The 12,913-nt window shown below is 40.3% G+C and overlaps 1 non-coding gene across 1 annotated transcript; it reads right to left on the bottom strand.

The window, feature by feature from the left end:
* Window positions 1-11,818: 11,818 nt before the first annotated feature.
* LOC118482523 lies at window positions 11,819-11,924 on the bottom strand. The gene has a single exon (XR_004868557.1). It is a non-coding gene; the product is annotated as a small nucleolar RNA R71 (small nucleolar RNA).
* Between the last annotated feature and the right edge of the window lie 989 nt (window positions 11,925-12,913).

Here is a 12,913-nt window from a genome sequence, read left to right as displayed (position 1 = left end):
AATTTTGTAAAACTTTTAACTCAGAAATATTAACCTCTATTAGTTTAAAAGTTTTGTTGATTAGATCTGTTTTGACACTTAAAATTGGAAACTCTTTGTTGTAATATAATTTGTCCGAACCATTCAAAGTATAAACAACTTCGAATGTTTCATCATTCAAATCAGCTTTTGATAACAAAAACTCTTTACTATAAGACTGTTTCACCGACGAATTTTGACTGTTGACTGACGACTTTGACCCCCCCAGACTCAGATTTTGACTCTGTCTCCTCATCAGTATCCAACACCTGATCGACCACCTTTTTGATTAGAACAGACTCATGATCAGTATCGAACGAGGTAAACGTCACATCAATATTTTCTGGTAAAACGTCAGTTGTGTCGGTTTTAAACTGTATATTGACTGCTTTTGCAAGTTGTTCCTCATTTGGTTTCCTAGGTGAATACCCATCCCAAATTGGAGGCGGACACTTGTTATAGCTAACGGTCGGTTTCTTACCACAGTCTTTCTTTTTCGTTAGCTTCTCGTCTTGAAAAGCTTCCATACCTGCAACAGTTGGGTAAACTCGATCAATAACATAATCAGAGGTAGAATAGCTCAACAATAACCTCCTAATCCTCTCATTTTCAATCTTTTCCTTCTCCAACTCTTGCTTCCATTTGGCACTTTCTTCAATGTAGAAATTTATAGCTTTTTGCTTCGACATTAAAGTTGCATTCATCATTGTCATCGCCTGTTCTCTTTCTGTGTTTGTCTTTTGAAGACCAGTAACTGTTTTGTTCAACACGTCGTACGATTCCTTTACATAATTGAGATTGAACAATAACTGCTCTTTCTTTTTCTCGTACTCAGCTATGATTTCATCTTTTGCTGTACACTCTTTGCAGGCTTCCAAACACTTCTCACAGGACTTGATGACTTCAATAATTTTTTCAACTTCGACTGTTTTCACAATTTCTACCACTTTCTCGACTTCGATCACCTTTTCCACTTCGATCACCTTTTCAGTAATCTTCTCAGCAACACTTTCAACATTCTGAAATTCACCTTCAAATTCAGATTGTTTATCTTTTTCATCTCGTTCCTCTGCCAGTTTCTCCATTTTTTCTGCAAAATAGAAATGAAAACTATTAGGAGACAATTGAGATTTAGCAATATTTATATGTTTCTCTTCCTCATCATCACTGCTGCTTAGATCAGGTGATTGATCAAAATGTACAGACTTATCAGAATCACCATCTGATACATCAGAATCCGATGGTGTTTTGTCAAATACAACATCCTGTTCTTGCACAGTTTCATCTTGTACAATTTCATCTGAACTATCTGAAACATCTCCAGAGTGTTCTGAAAGTCCATCAGTACTATCTGAACTTTCATCAGATGATACAAATTTTTCATCTCCACTTGATACAATCTCTCCAATAGATCTCATCCAAGCAGCAAACAAATTTGGCTCTTGGACGATCTTTGCAATGAAAGCTTTAAAACCTCCCTTTTCATCTACAAACATATCCCAACTGAAACCCTCTGGTAGTTTCTCATCATCTTGATCGATAACTCGTTCTGCTGTGGCTTCAGATTATATGTAGTCACTCCAGCTGAAATCTACCACACATGCTCTTTTGGAATCTTCAATTTTCCTTCCGTGAGCTGTCTGAGGTTCCTGGGATTGACCAACTTGCTGATAGATAGCTTTGCGGTAGTAGTCATCTTTCCCGAATGGATTCTGTGCTCCACTAGCTTCTCTTCCTTTGCACTCTCGTTCGAAATGGCCCTTCTCCCTGCATCGAAAACACGTAACTTTAGATTTGTCAAAACCTAAAGTAGAAACATGTGCATCAAGAAAGTCATTTCTCCCGGTAATGGTTTTGAATTTCTCAGCCCGACGAAGAACACTCGCAAGACACCATTTGATATCCATAAGTTCCATTTCCTCAGCGTCTATCTGATCGTAATCCTCTTTAGTGAGCATAGGATTTCCGATTCTACCAGCAACAAGACCTTCATAGGATAATAGAACTGAACCCAGAAGTGCCATATGGTCTTTAGCAGTGTCTTCAGAGAAGCTTTGACCTTCTGGAAGGTTGAGAGCTATGTTGCACTGAATTATGTATCCATTTCCGGTTTTTGTACTCTGAGACTGAAAACCTGTGTTAGTCTCTTTCGGATTCACATTCGGAAACGATGAAAATCCAACGCTGCTCTTGTTTGAACCATGATCAGCTTTCTCAGATGAATTACCAGTACTGAAAGCGGTTTGAATTTTCGGACCTTTTTCAGTTTCAGAAATTTGAGCACTTCCTTTATAATACATTTTAATATCCTGTTGACCACCTGGGCTATTCATCCGGGCTATCTTCTGTTGTTCCAAATCTTGCCCCTCTAACTTCTCAATAAACTGCCCGATAGTTAGTCTGTCATAAACACCTGTGTTCTTCAATATCATCAAATACGTTCCCCACTCTTTCTGAGGTAACGCATCAGCCAATTTTTCAACCCACTCCTCTCGACCTTTTTCAACTCCCAACATCGATAACGAACGCACTAAATGGCAATATCTCTCAATTAGCTTTTTAGTATCCTCTCCCGGCAAACTGCTGAATAAATCAAATTCTTTTTTAAGCAAAGCCTTCTTGCTTTTGAACATGCTTTCACTACCCTCGAATTTTGCTTTAAGAGCATCCCAAATTGATTTAGCAGTTTTGTCATGTTGTAGCAAAATGAATATGTCTTCTTTAACTGCCTGCTGTAACAAGCTAATCATCATCTTTTCTGCCTTGTACATTGCCCGTTCTTGATCTGTAAATTCAGATATTTGTTTAGTAACTTGCAGCTCTGTTTTAGGCAATTTGTACTCTTCCAATATGCATTCCCACGATCTGAGATGATTTGCCTGAACCCAGTTTTCAAACCGATCATTCCATCCGAAGTATTCTTCTATACTCATCAGTTTCGGAGGTTTCTGGGTAGTTCCCGTTTCATTTTCAATACTCATGGCTTGTGCAATTGTGGCTGGAGTTGTTGGTGTAGCAAAGGCGTTATAAAAACTAGAATCCATGTTGACTTAGCACGTATTTCAAAGTAACTGACAGAAAAACGATTCAACAATTTTCACAAAAGCGAACCAAACAAAATGTCAAATACGCGATCCACACTTTGTTCGAAAAAGCGATCCTCGATGATCCAAATAAGCGATCCAGAAAACAATGTTTTGGAGCGATCCAACAATTTTCCTTGGAGCGGTCCTGAGATGTGAACTTAAGAGCGGTTCAAAGTGATGTATGAAAAAGCGGTTCACAATTTTTCTGTTCAAGCGGTTCAAGTAATCCAAATCAACGATCCAACAGTCCGAATAAGTGAACTAAAACATCCGGATGAGCGGTTCAACTTGTCTGAATGAGCGATTCAATGAGTCAAATAAGCGGTTCCAGGTAATGAAATGTACGAATGAGCGGTTCCACCTAATACCTAAAAGCGATCCATGCTGATGTCATCTCGAGCGATCCACATTTCGAACTTGTTTTGAACTGTTTTTAAGCTGATATTTGATTTGGAACTTCTAAGGGTTTATCTCGGTACTATGATGAACAGTCTGTGAGAACTTGAACGATTTTTGACCGAGAAATCTTCTTGAAATTAGAAAAGAAGGTGTAGAAATGAGAAACAACACTGAAAACCGGCTATATTCTGTAGAAAACCTCCTCCGTGGCTCTGATACCACTTGTAGGATCATGTGCTGACCCAACCGAGTCGTTCAGAGATTTGCTCTTGCATTTCAGATGCGAAATTATAAGAAAAGCAAGTAGAAATAGCACGATTTTCCTTCTAACTCTCTTTTGTATTGAATATAAACGTTTTACAGCTCAAACGTCACACCGGCAGAGCTTCGGCGTGGAAATCAAGACCTCTTTATACTGGAATCGCTCATGGACCTATTTATAGAGTTCTGGAGCCGCTCATGTGGTCAAGTGACACAAGAGCGGTCCATACATGTACATATAAGCGACCCAAGGTGACAAATGAGCGACCCGACCATATCAAGACCCTAAAAGCGACCCGACAATCTAAAACCTATACAGACTCCTGTTTTCTCGTATTTCGAGCCCTATGCTATACAATATGGTATAAGACACGATTCTAGATACCTAGACGGAATCAACAGATGTAGTGCACTAACAGACTCCCCCTCAGATGTTGATGGAGTCGTTATCACACTCTGAATTTAACACTGTATCTTCACCTCGTCAGGCTAGATCAGTCTCTGGGCTTTCTCATTCTCTCTATCTGCAGACTCCTCCTCTCTATTTACTGGTATTCTTTTGTTCTTCAGTAACATCTTCAGGATCTTTGTCTGATCTACACAGGCCTTCGGAATCAAATAACCTGGCTCTAAAAACACTTTAATTCTATTGATCAGATCTCTTGATTCCTGCACAATCTTAACCCAGAAATAAATTTTCTAGATTCATCACATATCAACAACCTGTGCATCAACCCATGACTCTTTCTCACCAATCTATGATGAACCACTTGAAGAAGGTTAGATTTAACGAAAACAGTTAGATTTACACAAACACTCCCCCTCAAATACTGCTCATCATGTTTAGCACACGGAATTTTGAAAATCAGTTTTCCAATATCAGTTGTCGAAAATCTTTTTGACTTTTTTCAAAATTATGCTAAAACACACACAAAATCTTTTTGGATTTTTTCAAGGTGAGAAAATAAAATGCAGAAATAAACTATTTACACACAATATTTTTGTGAGCTCGTGCAAGAGGATCATATCAGTTTTGAGACAAATCACCAACACCGTTAAGCTTTAAGCATACTCAGTTCTAAACAATTTACCTAGATTGTCAGTATATTTGACCACTTAAATTTTCAACACAAATTTCAATCGATTCGAGATACGATATTTATTATTTTAGAGATTTAAACTTAATTGTGTATCACTCCACTTGAATATACTCCCGTATCCAGATCCCAAATATTCAGTCTTACAGGTGAGTATACCACAGATGATATCTGTAAAGGGGTTAAATGCGAAACCGTGAGAGCTCAGGTCAGAACTTCCGTTCAGCAGAGAGATGACGGCTCGACTTTTGGTGGGTCCCCTTTAGAGGATCTTTTTGCATTTCAACAGCAGCGACTATCAATTTTATTGTTTTATCAGCATGCTGAGGGCGAAGCTTATATTTCAAAGCTTTAGCATAAAGTATTATCCGGGGACTAGGTCAGAACTTCCATTCAGCAGAAGTCCCGGGATAATACCCCAGATATCACTGAGTATAAAGACCTAGTATCTCAGAATACGGGACCTTTCAAACAAGATTTCGGGGGTTACCCATATATTCAAGAATAGTTACCCACGAATTAAGCAAGTTTGATTTAGGTTTATATCTCGTTTCAATTTACTAAATGTGCGAAAATCTACTGACACATCCGCAGTAAAATTGTTTAACACTTTTTAACTTTTCATTTCTTTAGCATGCCGTGATAGTCCACTGATGTACTATCATTTCCTCTTTTTCGCAACAAAACTCATTTTTGAATTTTATCATGTTTTTGGCTTTTTCAAATTTTCAAATGTTTTTGGATTTTCTGAAATTTCCCTAAAAGTCGTTTAGAGATTTGCTCTTGCGTTTCAGATGCGGAATTATAAGAAAAGCAAGTAGAAATAGCACGATTTTCCTTCTAACTCTCTTTTGTATTGAATATAAACGTTTTACAGCTCAAACGTCACACCGGCAGAGCTTCGGCGTGGAAATCAAGACCTCTTTATACTGGATTCGCTCATGGACCTATTTATAGAGTTCTGGAGCCGCTCATGTGGTCAAGTGACACATGAGCGGTCCATACATGTACATATAAGCGACCCAAGGTGACAAATGAGCGACCCGACCATATCAAGACCCTAAAAGCGACCCGACAATCTAAAACCTATACAGACTCCTGTTTTCTCGTATTTCGAGCCCTATGCTATACAATATGGTATAAGACACGATTCTAGATACCTAGACGGAATCAACAGATGTAGTGCACTAACATCTGTCTGGTTGGAAAAATTCAGCTCTTCTTTTTCTTTCAGCTTCAGCTTCAGCTTTTAATCTCTCTTCCTCTTCTTCCTCTTCATCAAGCTTTCTTCGTCTTGCTTCAGCAGCTTCCATGACTTTCCTGCTTCTTTCTGCACATTTCAAATCATAGGCATTAGCAAAGAAAGCATTAACATTTGAAGTGTTTTTGAACATCTCTTTGGCCATGAGATCTTTATCTGGGCAAAAATCATCCCAACAAAAACCTTCAGCCAACTTTTCATCTTCTTGTTCTGCCAAACACACTTTGCTGTTTGTTGGAATGTATTTATCCCATGAAAAGTTTTCATATTTGCTTAGACATGCTCTTTTTGAATTATCAATCGCATCTCTCCCATGAGCAGTTTGTGCCTGATGCTGTGCTGGTGATGTGACTTGATGATAAATCGCCTTTTTGTGATAATCGTTGTTTCCGAAAGGATTTTGGGCTCCAGTAGCTTCACGGTTTTTGCACTCTCTCTTGAAATGCCCCTTTTCGCTGCAACAAAAACAAGTAACTTTAGATTTATCAAAACCTAAAGTTGAAACATTTGCATCACAGAAATCATCTCTTCCCGTGATTTGTTGAAACTTTTCAGCTCGTCGCATCACACTAGCCATGCACCATTTAATGTCCATCAATTCCATTTCTTCAGCATCAATTTGATCGTAATCCTCTTTCGTAAGCATTGGATTACCGATCTTTCCGGCTACAAAACTACTATAAGATTCAAGAACCATTCCTAACAAAGACATTTGATTTTTAGCCATCTCTTCAGTGTAATCTTGATCATTTTCAATACTAAGAACAATATTGCACTGGAGTTTTCTTCCATTCTTTGTTACAGAAATGTTTGGATCAAATGATGAAAATCTTGAGTTGCTAGATCCCTGGGAAGATTTCTTTTCAGAAGAATCTTTTACACTAAAAGCAGTTTCGATTTTCGGAGAACGATTTGTTGATCCAGTAGCACCACTCTTGTAGTACAAACTGATATCCTGTTCTCCATCATAATTCTTCATCCTGGCGATCTTCCTCTGCTCCATCTCTTGAGCTTCCAGGTGCTTGATGAAATCTCCCAGTGTCATATTCTTGTAATCTTTTCTGTTGGATCTCAGCATCATCAGAAACGTTCCCCATGTTTCATATGGTAGCGCATCTCCAAGTTTTTCAACCAATTCATCAGTATCTTTCTTAATTCCAAGTTTTGACATGTTTCTCACCAAGTTACAATATCTATCAATTATCTGCTTGGTGTTTTCAGACTTTAAACCACGAAACAGATCAAACTCTTTCTTCATGAGAGACATTTTATTTTTGAGCATATCATCACTCCCAACAAACTTTGCTTCCAATTCAGTCCAAATTGAATACGCAGTTCCGTCATGTTGAAGCAAAATCAGAATATCTTCTTTTATCGCTTGCTGAAGCAGACTCACCATGAGTTTCTCATCTCGATATTTCTTTTTGTCCTCAGTACTCATTTCACGAATTGGTAACTCTTTGTTGTTTCTTGTGGGTCTTTCATATGGCTCTTCAGTGTGTTCCCACGCATCTAAGTGATAGGCCTCGACCCAGTTTCCAAAACGTTCAGACCATATGTTATGATCATCGATATCCATTAGTTTAGGCGGTTTCTGAGACGTTCCGGTTTCATTGTCAATCAAAGCATTCTGTGTAATTGAGATCGGGCTAGCAAAGTCATTATAAAATTCGTTGTCCATTGGTCAAGTTTCAAAGTTCACCAAGTTCCAAGCTTAGGCAGAATGGTCCTTGAAGCGAAACTGTGCAGTAAAGCGAAACAACAACTTGTCCAAACAAGCGAAACCTTCAAGTTCAGAAAAGCGGAACCTCAATTGTAACTTCAAGCGAAACCTGAGCTGTCAGTACAAGCAGAACTATCAAGCGGAACTTATTGTTTTATGTGTCACAAAAGCGGAACTACACTGTCACTTGAAGCGGAACCACTGACTTGCACAGATAAGCGGAACCAGGTGATGTTTGGAGCGAAAACACCTGTACTTGAAGCGAAACTACTGACAATTTGAAGCGAAACCTCAGTTTAACTGTCCAACCAAGCGAAAACACCATGTACCTTGAAGCGAAACTATCAAGTGTACGTACAAGCGGAACCTATTCACGAGCTGTTTTGACCCATTTTTAATGTGAATTTTAACATCAAACTTTCCAGGGTTTGTCTATATCCTATTAGGCACAATCCGTGAGATTTTGAGCTGGTTTTACCGTGAAAATTTTTTGAAAATATGAAGAAAGTGTAGAAAAATAGATGAAATGCAGCTGAAATGGCAAGAACTCCTCCTCCTGAGCTCTGATACCAATTATAGGATCGTGTTTCGGCCCTATTTGAGTCAATCAGAAGAATTCCTATCCAAATCAAGAGGCGGAAACTAATGATTTGGTGCTATTTCAGTCACATACACTTTAATATTGCTGTTGTATTGATCAATAACACGAGTACACGTTCTGACAGCACTTCGGCAGCACTTCGTGGCTCACCGGAAGAAAACACCTTTTTCTATATGTCTAGTTCCGCTTGAAATGACCACTATTTATAGATGAGGTGGTTCCGCTTATACGGACATGACCGTATAAGCGGACCTATAACCATGACGTTCAAGCGGACCTATCACCATGACATACAAGCGAAACCTAGACTATGCCTTATAAGCGAAACCTATACAAACACATGTTTCTAGAATTTCGTGCCATGTCTAACCTATACAACACTAAGACTCGATGTAAGACGTAGTCGACAGACGTAGTGCACCAACAACACGGCCCCGTGGTGACCGGGCACGGCCCCGTGTTCAAGTGCCAGTAACGAAAATTAAAGAAAAGAAACAGAAGCCTGGACACGGGGGCGTGTTCAGTGAACATGGCCCGTGTCCAGTTACCTGAACTGGGCGATTTTCTGCAGGATGTTTAGCACGGGGCCGTGTTGGATGGACACAACCCGTGCTGAGCTTACTGTAATGAAGAAATTGTTGTCGGATGGCCCTGTTTTCGTGCATGGGCCATGTTTCTCGTTTCCCTTGTTATCCTTCACCATCCAGAGTGCGTTTTATTCCTGCAAATTAAAACTAAAAGATTAGACTAAACTAAGGATAGTTCCGCAGAATGCCTCTGTGGTGTGATGTGTGTAAAATACAACATATAAATCACATCAATTAAGGCATAAAACTAACCCTTTTTTAAGTACTAATGTTGGAAAAAGAGTGTTTTTGTCTTTCTTTTGTATTTTCAGGATGAAATGAGCTCAAATTCACAAAAGAAGCAAAAAGACAACTAATTCTAGCATAAATACAAGAAAAGGAATAAAAGTAGACTGCCCGGACCCTCAACGGCATCCTCCAAGGCAAAGAAGAGAAAGCAGAAGTCTGAACACGCCCCGTGCTCAGCCAGCATGGGGCCGTGCCCAAGAAGCAGCATAAAAGACAAACTTATAGAAGCTTCCATTGCCCACCACGGGGCCGTGTCCAGCGGGCATGGGGGCGTGGTGAAAGTACAGCAGGCGCATTAATTGTAATTGCGAATTACAATTAATGAGGAGAGAGAGTGTCAGACGGGCACGGGGGCGTGTCTAGCGGACACGGGGCCGTGCCCAGCCTTCTGTTCAGCCTATAAATAGGAGTGCTTGGTTTCATTCCATCTCATCCCTTGGCACACCACCTCTCTCACACTTCATCCACCACCCACCACCACCATAACACCATCATCCACCACCATCATCCATTGTCCATCGTAGAGTGTGTGAGTCGTCTCGGGATCCAAGATTGATCGTAAGAGTTCTTGACAATCAAGGCCATGTTTGCCTAAGTCTCTTACATCACTTGGTGAAGACAAGTGTTTAGTATAATACTTTTTATTTTTAATCTTTTGCACTTTTTATTTGGTTTTGTATTAATGACTTTAATAACTAGTTGCTTATGTTGAAGGTGATCTTTCCTTATCGTTTGTCCGTGGTGTCTTGGCATTATTTTACTGTCTATATAAAATAAAAGATTTTCACCATTCGTATCTCCACGGTCTATATGGAGGTATGTTGGCTACCTGGTCGGGGGTTAAGGGAACGGTTTGGTAAGGGTCTTGCCCTTGTTCAGCGTTTAGAGGTCCTGCTTCGGACCTGGGTCAAATTTAGTAGGATCTCCTTCAATGCCCATAGGTATTGGATGGCGGGGATCCAAACTCTTTGACCCCCTCATAAGTTAACTACTATTAATACTATAACCCGGCTATTTAGGACTGTATCCCTGCTGACTCAGACTACTTAGCCGAGGGTAACATCACCGCCGAAAGTGGGGCCTACCACAATTTGCATTAGTAACTTAATTCATTATCTTTCAATAATCCGACCCTTTAGGATTGTATCCTTGCTGACTCAAACTACTGGGTTGAGGGTAACGTCGCCTTCAAAAGAGGGGCCTACTACAATAACTAAGATAATCTCTTAAACAAGTGCAAAAGTGCGAAAATAATCGAAGGTTATACTAATACACGTGTCGGATCCAAGTGATTCATCTTGTCTATCTGTTTTTATTTTATTTTATTTTTCAGCATTTAGTTAGTTTTTATTTTCTTAGTTAAAAACATTTTTTTCACTTTTTGATTTGATTAGACGTTGAGGATAAACCGGTATTAAAAGCTCTTGTGTCCTTGGACGACCTCGGTATCTTACCAACACTATACTATGTCCACGATGGGTGCACTTGCCCATATGTGTCTTTAGTGTTAGTAAATATCGTGTTTTATAAATTTAAAACTTGGCTAAAAGTGTAAAAGGGGCTTAAATATACATCAAAAAAATATAACACACTTCACGCACATCAAGTTTTTGGCGCCGTTGCCGGGGACACAAGGATTTTAAGAAAGTTAGGAATCAACGGCTTAATCATATTTTTATTTTTCTTTTTAATTTTTAGGATTTTTCTTAGTTTTTCAGCTTCTGCAGGGCTCAGCACGGGCCGTGCCTGGTCGGACACGGGCCGTGCCCAGCATCGTTACTGGCAGTTTTTGTTTTCCAAGTTACAGAAGGCTGACCACGGGGCCGTGCCGGTGCAACACGGGGCCGTGTCCAACTTCCAGTAACTGGGGATTTGGAAAACAATCACTGAAACTCCGACCACGGGCCGTGTTCACTAAACACGGGGCCGTGGTGAACCTCCTGACCAACATTCTTTTCTGTTTTTATTGCAGGACTTGGAACCCGACGCCAACCTCACGTAGTGTATGAGCTCCAGCTCCAATAAAGACATAAAAGAACCACTAGAAGAACCCGAACGCTTTCTCAGAAAAAGGTTAAAAGCCAAAAACCAAGAGAAGGTTTCGGGTGACCCACCTCCAATGGCGGACCAACGTACCCTTATGGATTACCTACGACCCACCGTAGGTAATCTAGGCCCCGCTATCAATGCTCTGAATGTCGAAGCTAATAACTTCGAACTTCGGCTGCATTTGATACAAATGCGCCAAAACTCCGCAACCTTCCACGGGCTTGCGGACGAGGATCCCCATCTACATATAACTAATTTCTTGGAAATATGTGATACCTTTCGGATCAATGGAGCATCAAACGACGCCATCCGCCTCCGTATGTTTCCCTTCTCACTAAAAGACCGAGCGAAAGCTTGGCTCAATGACCTCCCAGCTGGATCGGTAAACACCTGGGATGAACTAGCCCAAAAATTTCTATATAAGTATTTCCCTCCCGCTAAAACTCCTAAGTTAATGACTGAAATTAATACATATTCACAAGAGGACGGGGAATCCTTATATGAAACTTGGGAAGGTTCAAGGAGCTATTACGCAAGTGTCCCCATCACGGCCTCGCAATATGGCAACAAGTATCCACTTTCTATAATGGATTGTTGCCACACACTAGGCATACACTTGATTCTAGCTCCGGGGGACTTTTAGGTAATCGACGCCCACACGAAATATATAATCAAATTGAGGAAATTGCTCAAACCAATTTTCAATGGCACACCCCCCGGGGAAATAAGTCTATCGCCCCGGGCGCCCATAAGGTCGATGAAAGCACTTCTTTACAAGCCCAAATCGAGGCCCTTTCTTCAAAGATAAAAAAATTGGAAATGACAAAAACAGTCTCGGTTATGGCTTGTGAAGGGTGTGGTGGGTCACATGAAAATTAGAGTTGCATGAAAGAAACATACGATCAACAAGAAATGGTAAACTACATTGATAATAGACCTAGGCCGTCGGGTCCCCCAACGGGAACTTACAACCAAGGATGGCGAAACCACCCAAACCTTGGTTGGAGGGAACCCGGCAATAGTAGTAACCAACAAAACCAACGAACAAACTTTCAGCAACCAAGAAATGAGTCACAAAATTTCACTCAACAACAAAGTGGACGAGAAAGGCTCGAAGGTACTGTATCTCGCCCCGTCTCCGACACTGATAAGAAAAACTCGGAAAGATTTCTACAATTAGAATCAAATTTTAGAAATCAACAAGCTAGTATTCAAAACATAGAAAAACAATTAAATCAAATAGCTCAAAATTTTGCCGAGAGACCGCAAGGCGCACTACCTAGCAATACCGAAACGAACCCAAAAGCGCAAGTTCACCTCATCACACTACGGAACCGCACCGTAGGGCCTGCAGAAGTGCCACCACCAACGGAAGAAACAGTACCCACACCTCTGCAGGAAAAGAACTCCCCTCCGTCACCAGAGCCTACCAAGGCTCCTCGAGTTCCATACCCCGGTAGGTTAATTCGTCAAAAGACCAATGAGCAATTCGCAAAGTTCGAAAGTCTGTTAAAACAATTGCATGTCAATATTCCTTTTATCG

The sequence above is a fragment of the Helianthus annuus genome, chromosome 9 (assembly GCF_002127325.2).
Source record: "Helianthus annuus cultivar XRQ/B chromosome 9, HanXRQr2.0-SUNRISE, whole genome shotgun sequence".
NCBI classification, from domain to species: Eukaryota; Viridiplantae; Streptophyta; class Magnoliopsida; order Asterales; family Asteraceae; genus Helianthus; species Helianthus annuus.
Note: the sequence above shows the minus strand (reverse complement) of the source record. Positions and strands in the feature narration are given on the sequence as shown.